At 36.7% G+C, this 12,401-nt stretch overlaps 2 long non-coding RNA genes across 2 annotated transcripts; one reads left to right on the top strand and one right to left on the bottom strand.

The window, feature by feature from the left end:
* Positions 1-545: 545 nt before the first annotated feature.
* Positions 546-4,211, bottom strand: LOC125384794. Its single transcript, XR_007223565.1, has 2 exons — positions 2,141-4,211; positions 546-1,011 (listed from the first exon to the last, which is right to left on the bottom strand). It is a non-coding gene; the product is annotated as an uncharacterized LOC125384794 (long non-coding RNA).
* A 5,500-nt stretch (positions 4,212-9,711) lies between these two features.
* Positions 9,712-10,887, top strand: LOC125385948. The gene is made up of 2 exons (XR_007225738.1): positions 9,712-10,011; positions 10,076-10,887. It is a non-coding gene; the product is annotated as an uncharacterized LOC125385948 (long non-coding RNA).
* The last annotated feature ends 1,514 nt before the right edge of the window (positions 10,888-12,401 follow it).

Genomic DNA, 12,401 nt, shown 5'->3' with positions numbered 1-12,401 from the left:
TTAAGCGTCATATTGTAAAAATTGTTAAATCCTTCAGTGAGAAGTAGTAATTGGACTATTGACGTAGACATGTTTACAAGGAACTTTCAAAGAAACTAGAATCCAATTACTCGTGTCAGTAAAAAGTAAGATGGCTTAAGTAGGATGGATAAAATTATGGCATAAAATAAAGACTAACGAGGTTCGACATCGTCCAATGGAATTACGATTCTTGGGAAGCAGTTTTTGTTTTATGTTAATTAAATTTTGTTAATCCATTAATAAATTTTTCGCGACTTGTTTTGGAATTGGAATAATGCCAAAAGGCAAAGAAGTATACTGTATATGCTTTACGGACAAAATAAATAGATACAGAAAGGATAATAAAATTTTTCCTTTCATCACCGGATAAATTTCTGCAGCTTAATTATGATAGATTTTCTTGTTCAAACTTGACAATTCTATACATTTTAAAAGATTTGTGTGCTATAAAAAAGGAACAGTATATTGTAAAGTTTATCTGTATTCGACAAAAATATTTCATACAAGAGGATAAAAAATTCAAATTTATTATATATACATATATTTATTAGTTTTACCATTACATACGACTTTTTATCCAAACAATGGTATGTATAAAGGGTTTGCCTTACGATAAGTGTATCCAAGTTTGAAATTCACTCTCAAAATCCGCATCAGAGTCTCCTTTACCCAATCACACGAACCTATACATTCCACACGAAACGATCGATACGCATCACAAAGAGGGATGCTTCGAAAAATATCCGTAAGACAGTAGTCGCCACAGAGTTGCCTTTCACGTACCGGAAGTCGTTACTATCGCCGTTCTTGCGACTAGGTCGATGGATTGTCGGCCACGTTCCCTGTCGTGCGGTCTGTCCGTCGACAAATGAACAGTTACCATCGTCCGAGATCCCGGATAAGAAGTCACGGTGCACGATGACTTCCGAGCACGCAGTGGTACGCGATCCGGCACGTGTAAACGGCATCAACGAAGATTTTGCTCGATCCCTGTGACGTTTAACGGCACATAAGCAGCTGTTTCTGATGGCCGCGGAGGCGCGAAGCGTCGCGCCGCGCGATTTACTGACCCGTGCACCGCTCAAACGCGGACGAGAGATACCGATCTCTTGTGTGAGAATTCCGTGAACTGTTTGTTAGTGGAAATTGTAGGTTGCAAGACGCGAAACGGACGTACACCACACGTATATGATTAAATGACGATTATGTTAAGCACGTAGATTCAAGAAAAGATCGCTGGTACTTTATGAAACGACGTAATGGAATTCTAATTGCTCGGCGAGCGGTGTTTCTGTTTGAAACTTTGGATTTACTACATTTAATAATTTGATCGATTAATTTGGTCATTTCTTAGAGCAATTACATGTTTCTAGATGATTTGAATGAGATTGGATTTGGTTGAACATCATATGTGTTTAGAGGAAGTGGTGTTTCTATATTGAAACTTTGGTTCAGTAATTTGATTGATTAATTTGGAATCATTAGATATTCCTTCGTCTAAAGAAAGTTACATTTGATTGAGGATAATGTACATTGAGGATATAGGATGTTGATGGTCCATACTCAGACTGTAATTGAAAGAACTAATTTGTCTCATACACACATATACAGCAACTGTGCTTGCAGAATGCATAGTTCAGAACAATATAATAAGCAATTGAAAAGGTACTAAAGTAACGTTGATCATTAGAAGCAAAACGAACTCAAGCAGTAGAGTCAATGGAGTGGTGGAGTCATTAACGTACCCGACAATCAATTAACGCAGGCAAGCAGGAGCAAAAAAGGCCTAAGCAGTTAAATAATTAATAACAATCGTCTAATAAGAAGAAAAAGACTAAAGAATTTATTATTACCCCCTGTTACCTACATAGAATATAGGCGAGCTGAACCAATGTACAACGTTAACATTTGAGTCGCAAATAGCGAAATTAACACACAATCAGAACATGTGCTGCATGAACGCGTTTACCATCCAATTAAACGCAAAATTGGAAAAGTTGATCGCGCGTGTATCGTCGTTACTGAATGGTTCGGCAATTTTCAACAAAGACCGACGCGACTGATACAGCTATTGTCCAAGCATAGAGGTACAAGATAGATAGGTGATATAGTCACGTACGCTTTTCTCTTTCTTCCTCTTTCTCTTTCACTTTTTCACCATGTAGACTTCACGTAATTAGTAGCCGCCAGTAATGCTTATACAAGCAGAAAAAAGCGTAATTTAACATGTCGGTCGACTCTCTGGAAATCGTTGAACACCGCTCGCGGCCTTAAGACCGCATCTAATTGCTTATTAATTCCTTGCGCCAGAGTAAATTGCCTTATTTTCCGATTGATTTACATTGTTGAACCGCTAACAAGGCTAGAACGAACGTCAATGAAACACAACGCAAGCCTTTCGAGGCGAGCACACGCGGTCTGAATATGTACCTCGTCTTGAAATTGGTCATTCAAGACTATGAATGGTCTGCGAAGATGACGGTGACTGCTATATCTGTCCTAGCTTTGTTCAACGTTGATCAACGTTATGGCAGCGATAAGTTGTTCCAGAACGATAATCGCTAGAATTCTTTTATTGTACTTTTACTTATTTCCAAGAAGAAGTAAAAAATGTCCTTCTTCCTTCTTCTTAGAAATTGATTCTCATACAGAATTATTTTAAGATAAAATTGATTAGAGATGAGTTGGAGAGAAGGTTTTATGAATCGCGATGTTTGTCGAAAGAAAAGGTGCTAGTTTTGTTATTATATTGATTTTATTATATATTGATTTTTAAAAATCAACTCAACCAATAGTGATTATAAAGGATATAATTTTATAATGATTATACAGGATGAAATCATTGTAGTTATGTATCCATAATTTGTAAATAATCTTATCAAAGAGAGACAAGGATCCATATACTTCCTTGAATGAAAGTGTAGACCTCGATGTAGGATAATAAATATTAGTTCTCAAGGCTACTTTATATAAATGATTGTGGAGAGTTGTATCAAATCTTTCTTGTCAAGAATTTTTAATCAATTACTTCAACTGAATTCATTATATATACTTATATATACATACGTAGGATAAAATGAAATTGTAAGCAATTATGAGAATAAATTAAACAAAAAGACTGAAATGCAGAACCTCAAGTCATCATGCAGAATATATATTAAATAAATTATAGTTCTTTGAAGTTAAACACAGGTATTATTTAAATAGGATCTTTCCCTTTTTTAATTAAAAGTAGGTTGGTACTTGAAGATTCAAATTTTCCAGATAACGTAACACAAGTTTTCAACGTATCAGCCAGAAAGTAGCGAAAAGATAGCTTACTCTTTTAAGATTCAACTACAGCTCAGTTCCGCCTTCATTAATTTACATTAGTCAACCTCTGAGCTGAGATAATAAGCTACGTAACGCAAATACAGTCTTTAAACAGCGAGCGTCTTCGTAAAAGAAAAAGGCGAGGCAGGAAGTGTGCCATCTTCGACAAAATCGTGTCCTATTTTAAGCTGAGCGTGCCATGAATCCAGAGAAGTGCCATTCGAAATGGTAGAAAAAGTAAAGCGTACTTTGACGTCCTTGTGATCTTGTGTTTAAGAAATTCATTATGGACTTTTACGGTGAAATCAATTTACTTCAGGAAGTTGAACTTCTGATCTTGAAGCTATTCTTGAACGAGATACTCTCCGTCACATTTTTGACCAAGTATCCACAATTTATTCTAGGTACGATGATCAGCAAAGATAGTACTATTTCTTATAAAAACTCAAAACTTTCTTACGTCTCTCGCTTCAATCAATAATAGAATACAGGAATTTTATTTTGCTAGCTATTTCTGATTTTGATGAGAAGATGACATGTTAAGAAGTTTCATATGTGAAAAAATGTTACTAAAATAATATAGAACAAATACATAAAATAAAAGTACTCTTGGTATCTTTTTATTATAAAAATGTCTTTGCGAATGAAATAACAAACTGATTAAAGAGAGCGATATTTTAGAATTACAATCGAGAGAAACGAGATTCATATGTATAATAATTTCATAGATAAAAATTCTTTTTCTATAGTTTCCCACAAAAATTAGTAAAAACTGACAACAATGACTATCAGTATTTTTCAAAGAATTTCGAAAATAATAAAGTGATGACTTCAATCCTCCTTACTTTTGTATAAATTACAACATAGTTCAATCAAAATAAAATCATAGAATGATAGATCACAATAATTCCCTTAAAATTAATATCTATCTCCTTCGTCATCACCCTTCATTTATCATTTAATCAACTTCAGTGACCACGATGACTTACGAGTTTCAGGGCCAAGTCGTATCGAGCAGATCGTACAAGACACACCTTTAGTACTGTTTATACTTAACTCACCCATCCTTCTTTGCCATTGTTTCGGAGCATCGTGTGCAGACTGCCATTCACGGCCTATTTAAAGCTCGCGCGACAGAGTGACTCGTGAGAAAACGCGGCGGGAAGCCTGATCGAGCAAAACATCGCATTTAATTTTCTAGGAAAGATTGTCGGCACGGCGTGTATACCAGCGGGCCGGGACCTAATATTTTATTGCCGTCTTGCAAACGTGTTCTTTCACGCGCGAACCAGCACGCTGGTTTCGAGAACCGGAACGACGTTATCGCGTGGAATCGGCCGACGACACGCTTCGAGCTTCTTGCCGCTCTTCTTCCTTTCGTCGTCTTCGTCGTTGTCCTCGAAGAAGGATTCATTCTCTCGACGATGAGACAGAAAGCCAAGAAGAGGCAAGGACACTCTGATCTTTTCTTTCCTGTAGCGACTCACGAAAGTATTTCAACGTTTGTATAAATTTTTTACGAATATATTAGGTTTCTAAGGAATTTAAGAAAAATGCAGTAATTTATTAATGTTCATTGCCATACGATATTGAAGAACAATGTATAAGTTATATTTTGCTTCATGTACTTTTATATAATTCGATGATTTTTTATATGTATTTAAGTTTGAAAAAAAAAAAACGATATAAAAAGTTGTTGAAGACATCTTTTAACATTCCATATTAAAATACACTATTACTAGACAAGTTTTTAATATTCTGCAATTACTTAAAAGAGAGAAATTGCACATGAAGAAACTATAAGAATTGTCTAGAAATAAATAATTCTTATGGATTTAAAATAATAAGACTAGTTGAATGAAAAGATACATTAAATCACGTAGAAATTACTTCGATAATGATAAATGATCTATGATGATATATGATTACTGATTCTATATATAAGACCACTTTTTATACTAAAAACTAATTTTTTATTATACAAGCGTACGTTTGCAGTATATAACTTGCAACGTCTACATACATATATACATTTTTAAATTGGTTTAAAAATCCACTATTATAATTGTGATAGCAGTATTAATAGAATATAAGAACATAATGTATTCACAAAAATTGTTCACGATGAGCGTTTAAATACTTTCGCGATTCACTGTACTTCGTCCGCCTTCCATATATCTTTACAATCTTCCCTGAAGTTGTCGTTAACGGGGGCTATCAAGGCGGGTGGAACCAGCTAAAGAGAAATGCGAAAGAGAAGTGTAATCCGACAAGATGACACTGTCTGAGACATTCTGAAACTCTCCCAGAAAATTGCTGCCTCGTTGCTCGCGTGTTGCTGCTTAAAATCACCTCTATTTGCATCTTGATCTTTCGTTAATTTATTCGACAGTGCCAAATCGACACGCTTTCGAACACATCGAGCGGTATCGTCATTTGCGAATCTCATTACGCCGTTCAACGTTGCTGACGGCTTGCGTGCATCTATCTGACGTGGCCGTTGTCTCGATGGTGCTCGTTTCTTCGCCTCGAAATCCTAGGAAAAAGGCGAACCTTCTTTCGGAGACGCTTGTTCGCTTGATTTTTCGAATGAACGAATTGAACGTAATGTAACGTAGAAACTTAGTTGAAATGGGAACAATAAATAAGAGTTAAGGAACTTGAAGCATCGATAAAGTTCGGGGAGGATGATAGTCCACGATAGAAATGGGAAAATTTGGAAGAATCCTAGAATACTGTAGTGGCGTGCACCATATTTTTCAATGATTATTATTCTAATAATTTTAAATAAATAATAGTTATTTGTCATTTATCTATAATAATTTTCTGGCATGAAAGGTGCAACATAACAGATTCTATATTCGTGGTCTCCCAACTATGGTTCAATAAATTCTTAATGCACAAAAGTAATTATACGGAAGTCTGCATATCGAGAAGTTATATATCTGAGCAGACTCAGTTAATTCCGTGCTTCCGTCTGAGATTTCACGCGAAACGAAACGTGCGTCGAATAATCCGGTTACATAGTACGAAAACTTCTTGCGACAGGTGGGGAACATAACGACCGCCCGGTATTCTTGATAATTGCGTCCACCCCACGCTCTCAATTTATTATTTCCTTCCATGAATTCGCGCTCAAAGCCGCAGCTTCCTTTTCCTTCATTCCTCTTCGAATAAATTTTAAATAGTTCGTCGTTCGACTACGAGCAATACGATCGTGGAAACGCGTCTTTCGCACGTTAAATGTACAATTGCTCACAAGATTATTTAAATGCTTACCATAGATAACTTTTATATAAAACATTTCGGAATTTGATTAGTGTTATAATGATACATAATTGTCATGATTATATTGGTACAATTTCAAACTAATCTGAAAATGAATATGGAAGATACAAAATATTTATTACAAACATATATTAACAAAATTTACATACAGTATAAACTGCCATTTTGACATACAGTCAGTGTTAAAAATGATCCCATTGAAAATATTAATTAAATATTCTATAACATTCTACAGAATTTCAGATTCGTTTCAAATTTTATCAACATAATTACGGTAATCGTATCTAGTTACTTGTGCTAATGAAATTATAAATTGCACAATATACTCCTAAACGGTTTCTGCAAGTGTTCGAAGACTTTTACGAACCATTTGTATAGCCATAGAATTTACGAGTTTCTTTCGGGTCTACGAACGAATTCGCGTTTCGACGAAAACGATAGGTCCGAGAAGACAGCAGAGGGAGGGGCCACTTTGATTCTTTTCTAGCGGCGCGGTAGCGGCGGCTGTAAATGAAAAGGCAAGCTTATTGTAACGCGGTACCTAATTTCGGTTAATTGTATATTATTACGACAGGCTCGCTATCCACGGAAATTTGCGGGCCGCACCGGGCGTGTGCAGGAACGCGGACGAGCGTCGACGTCGTCATAAAACGAGCCGCGTTTCGTTCTCGCCGATCGAATCGGTCAAGCTGCGAAAGTTATCCGTAATTGAAAAATGAACGACACCCGCTAAATTAATGGCCTGATATTTATCGTGCGAATTAACATGAATCGAGACCGCCTAATAAATTGCATACCATGTTATGATGTACGTAATATTTCCAATCTTTCCATTCGGCGAAGGTTCGATAGCCAGGGACCGATCGCAGCGGTATTGCTTTACGTACGATCGTTTTTCATTAATCGCCTTGTAACCTTCAATACATGGTTGTAAAAGAACGTCAGGATGGTGTGGATACGATTTATAAATGAAGATTAAAGGAGGAAACGTGGTAAGATATATTCTTCGAATTTTGCAGGAGTGTAAGAATTGAAATTCAATGCACAGTTCCTACGTTTTATTTAGGTCTAGAGTTAAAAGTATGTTTTCATCGCTTTTTCTAATATTTGAATGTATGTTACAGCTATTAAAATATTTGTTTGACTGTACCATAAGGGAATCGTCTGATGGATTCGAAGATATGAGCCCTTTGGAAATAGATAATAAATTTTTTCGCAAGACGTCTTATAAGAAATGGACAATATTAGTGTAGTTACTATGCTATTTTAATTTAATTCATATTAATTTATTTATAAGGAAATAATAGATCTACAACATCTTTTGTTTTATATTATTTTATTGAATTATGTACGATCCAATTTGTTCTATCAAAACAAATAGAACAAAATTGTGCATCTGTTATTTTCTTAGAAAACGAAAGAAACTTTTGGGACAACCTAATATCAAGTATTTAATTGCAAAATCAAAAGGAGAGATAATTTTGCTGTAGAATTGTTTTGACAATTTAATGAATTTCAAAATTGTTCCTCTATAAAAGTCAGGGAACTTGTGACTTGCTATGTTCTTCGTTCGTCATATCTATTCCATTCTATACAATTTCACGTTCTAAAACTTGTTACGATTGCATTAAAACCGTATAATTAATCAAATTTAGCGAACCAAAGAAGAGTGCAATAGAACACTTCTCAAACCTACTCTTCTCCAAACGAGCAACTATGTATTCACCAACGCGAGTCCGAAGCAACCTGTACATCGCGCCAGCAATTAACTTCCAACATACTGCAACATCCACATGCTCAGTAATGGGCGAGTGGGTTCGATAGCGAGCGCGATTAACGGGATAGCGGGAGAGCACACGAAGACCAAATTGGGAATCGTCCAGCGCGTAGGAGTTTCGAAGAAGCCGAGCATCTTCTCTCGATGCCAGCGCATCTGCATCTTCGGTTCTCGTTCCGCGATTTTACGACGTCGATCGTTTCTCCCCGTGTTGTCCCTTCTCCCCTTGCTTCACCCTCGTTTTCTCCTTCTCGCATTCCACGCTAATTGCAAAATGCGACTGCGTTTTTGATGCACGGAAAGCGAATTTACGTGGTCTCGACTGGAGGCTGGAGCTTAGCTTAGTCATCGATATTTCCGACTATCGTTTCTAGCTGAATCGAACCAAAGAGGCGATGCACACGGTTTCGCGTGTGCGTCTTATTACCCATGGTGTGTGCAGCCGCAGAATCCGGCGCGCAGGATTCGCAGGGTCGTGGGAAACGTTCACCTTTCTGTTCGAACGATTCGCTCGCCACGCAATCACCGCGAGGCCCCGACAGTCGATCTTATCTCGCTCGGATTATCAAGTCGTCCGCGCGCGGCTGTCGGCCGGCAACAGAGATCGCCCGCTGGAAAAATGTTAAATTGATTTCTAAGACGGTGGCCTGTTGCTGTGATGCGGCTGTGATACGTCCTTTCCACGAAAGGAACGGCGCTTGTAATTACGTTTTTTGTAATCGTCATTGGTCGGCGATAGAGGCAAATGGTTAGAGATGTATGTACAGCGTGTCCGGTAACAACTGGTGGTACAACGTAGCGATGAGTGATTCGGTGAAATAATGTTTTTGTGCGTGATACTTCGATTTCGACGAAACTGATTTTAAAAACCGGCTCTGTACACGTGTACTAAAACTACTGTTCTTGCTATTTCATTATCTGCTTCTTGTCATTACCACTACCTCACCAATTCTGCTATGATTACTGGGGCACCCTGTATACTTACATGTTTGTTAAGGGTTGTAAGGTTTTCCAACCATATGGTTCTGTTATGGAATGTATCGGGAGGAATCGATCGATATCACGCACAATTGATTTTATAACGTCGGCACAGCCGAAGACTATATCACAGGAAAACGTAATACGTGCATTCTTTTTTTATTTCTTGATATCGATAGCTTGATGGTTAAAGGAAAGAGAACTTTAATGTGACATAATTGGTAAGGAGAAAATATCGTAGGTTTAATGATATATTTTCTGAAAATAGATATTTTTGTGAGAAATAATTAATAGCAAATTTTGTATTTGTTATTCGATCTAATAGGTAACGGGGTATAGCTTCAATTGATTACATAATTTGGTAATTCAACAATTCGTATTTTCTTCTTTGATTCTAAATCCGTATCTGCATAATTGCGTATCTGCATCGCACATTAGAAAGCGACATTAAAAATGTTGCACGGGACAACATATATGGAAATAAATTATTTATTTTTCAGGAATTAAATAATCGTGTATCTGGACAATGAAACTGAAAATTTTATGATATAAGAAGTTGCTCGGTTTTACTTCTAAAAGGTTCGTACAGGTTCACCAACAGGGCTAACATACGCAATACAACGCTCTATTTTAAGGTTTGTGCACACTTCTACCAAACTCTGAGACAATGTCACACTTTCAAATCTGAACTTTTTCCAGACGACATTATCATCGCGTCTCGTCTGCCAAACCGGTTTACTTTTACCTCGATCAGTTTATTCGATAAATCAATCTCACCTCGGCCGAGGGAACATCGTCTGCCAGGGCCGAGTTCGGGCTACCTGTCGGCGGATGTTTCAATTTGTAATCGGAAATATCTACATTTATTATGCGATTCCAGGGTGTGCATTACATCCGGTTGTCGCAGATAGCAGGCGGTGGTGACCAATGCCGAGATATTAATCATCGCCGATTTAATTCAGCACTATCAAACCAGTTTTCCATGAAATCGGCATGCAAACGCGATTAACTTTCTGTCAATTCCGTTTCGTCTTCGTACGTCTTGTTTTCCTTCCTTTTCTGATTTTTCTCTTATTCATAGTTCATACGCTTTTTGGGTGTCTCTAGGACCTCCTAAAACTAAAATTATACGAGAGAAATCTATAATCTACAATTTGTGACTTGTCAATTTGCTGATATCATTAATTAGTAAATTATCGTGCAAGGCGATCAAAATCATACGGCTATGTGAAGTTGACGTCCGTTTTTGACGAATCTGAAGTCATTTATTATTAAATATGACGATAATTATTCGTAATTGTAATGATGTTGTATAGATGATACATTGTAATAATGCTTTTAGTTCGGATTCGACGTTCATAGTATCAAGTATTATAGTTTAGAAACTCTAAAAAATGGTTTTCGGAAGTGAAATTAGCTCAAATGAAGATGAATTTGATTTTGAACTGTTGAAAAATGAGATCAATTATATTCAAGAATGCATTTTGGTGAATGCTTTATAAATTATCATATAAAAAAGGAATACAGAAATTAATATCAGAAAATCATATTTTCAAAGATGTAAATATAGATAAATTATTAGAATGTAATGTCTTTGTAAGTTAATTTGTATATAAAATCATTTTACGCTAACTATAAGACGCGCGTCACATATACGCCAAATCATCCGGAGTAGCTGCTACGCTCGACCGAAAAAATCCTCGAGTGCAAAGGGTTAAAATTATGCTAAAACTTTTGTACGGAGATGTACTTATTACTGATGCAAGAAACTTTTCACAATTACAGAAAAAAGAAATGCGAATGTAATCGCGGCCTTAATCGAAAGGAACTCTGCCGTCATCGCTCGATTTTGGCCGCGCAAAAATAAACAGACGAGCCGTGCCGGTTCGAGTGTAAGCTCGAAGCACCGTGTAATTTATCGCAGCATTAATTTCGCCAGATTTCACGCTCGAACGTGTGACTTTATTGCTGCGCGGGACTGGGTCATTATGCGGCTCCGGTCTGCACAAACTTCTCCTTTTAATGCGGCCAACGTAAAGTATACCAACACGATTCGAATACCTGTACTCGCGAAGAAGCCTGATTCTCTGTCGTGCGAAATTTACAGGTGTGTTTTGTGAAGTTTAAAGGGTTATCTTATTGGAAGTACGAGTTTGTCGAGTTTCAATGGGAACGTAGATCTCTTGAAATGGGAAGCAAGGTTAATTATACTCTTATTCTCGTTGCATTCTTCTGTTAGTAGTAACATGTGTAATTAAATCCAGTAGTAATTTTATCCCTTCAACAACGAGCGACGCATGTGTGTAACACATGGCCGGATTTCTTCGCGTGTCGCCGTTTGATATATGCATATAACACACATCGTGCCGTAGTTGCGTTTAGGCTGTTTTTGCGTGTAACATGTTAGTAACTAGGATAAAATATTTATATATCAAGCTCATGCTAATGAAGAAAATAAATCTTTTAATAATGTGATTTTTATCAGGTTGATAGTTGTATCAACACATTTAAATCCTCTTCTAAAGCTATTATCGTTATAAGGTTGATATAAGTATTATGATATTTGTTATTATTCTTTGATCTGACGATCATGATCATATTCATGAAGGGTTAAAAATGGTTTCTGCTTGCACGCAGATAGTGTTTTCGAAACCCGACTTGGATTTATTTCAGGATCGCCATATCTCTCGCGAAAGATATTCCTACACGTATTTGTCAAACAGGAAATCTTTGAAACAGGGCGTTTTAGATAAGAGCGTTATTCTTCTTTTCGCGCGTTATCTTATAGATTGCAGACTTCGAAGTGCTTATCGATAGGAATGTACTATTTATGTATCTTTTGTTGACAAACTCCCTGGGCAGTCAAAGAAGGGAAGAATCGATCCAAAAGCTTGGTCAACAACTTTATCTCTTACGGTCCACAGATTGCAGGAAAACATTATGAAACCTGAGTACTAAAATATGATTGCTTAAAAAAGTATCTTTTCCACTAAAAACTGACTCTAATAAAAATCTGTCCTTTGCA

This window comes from Bombus terrestris, chromosome 1 (genome assembly GCF_910591885.1).
Source record: "Bombus terrestris chromosome 1, iyBomTerr1.2, whole genome shotgun sequence".
In the NCBI taxonomy this organism is placed as follows: domain Eukaryota; kingdom Metazoa; phylum Arthropoda; class Insecta; order Hymenoptera; family Apidae; genus Bombus; species Bombus terrestris.
The sequence above is the reverse complement of the archived record's forward strand: the minus strand, read 5'-3'. Positions and strand labels throughout refer to the sequence as shown.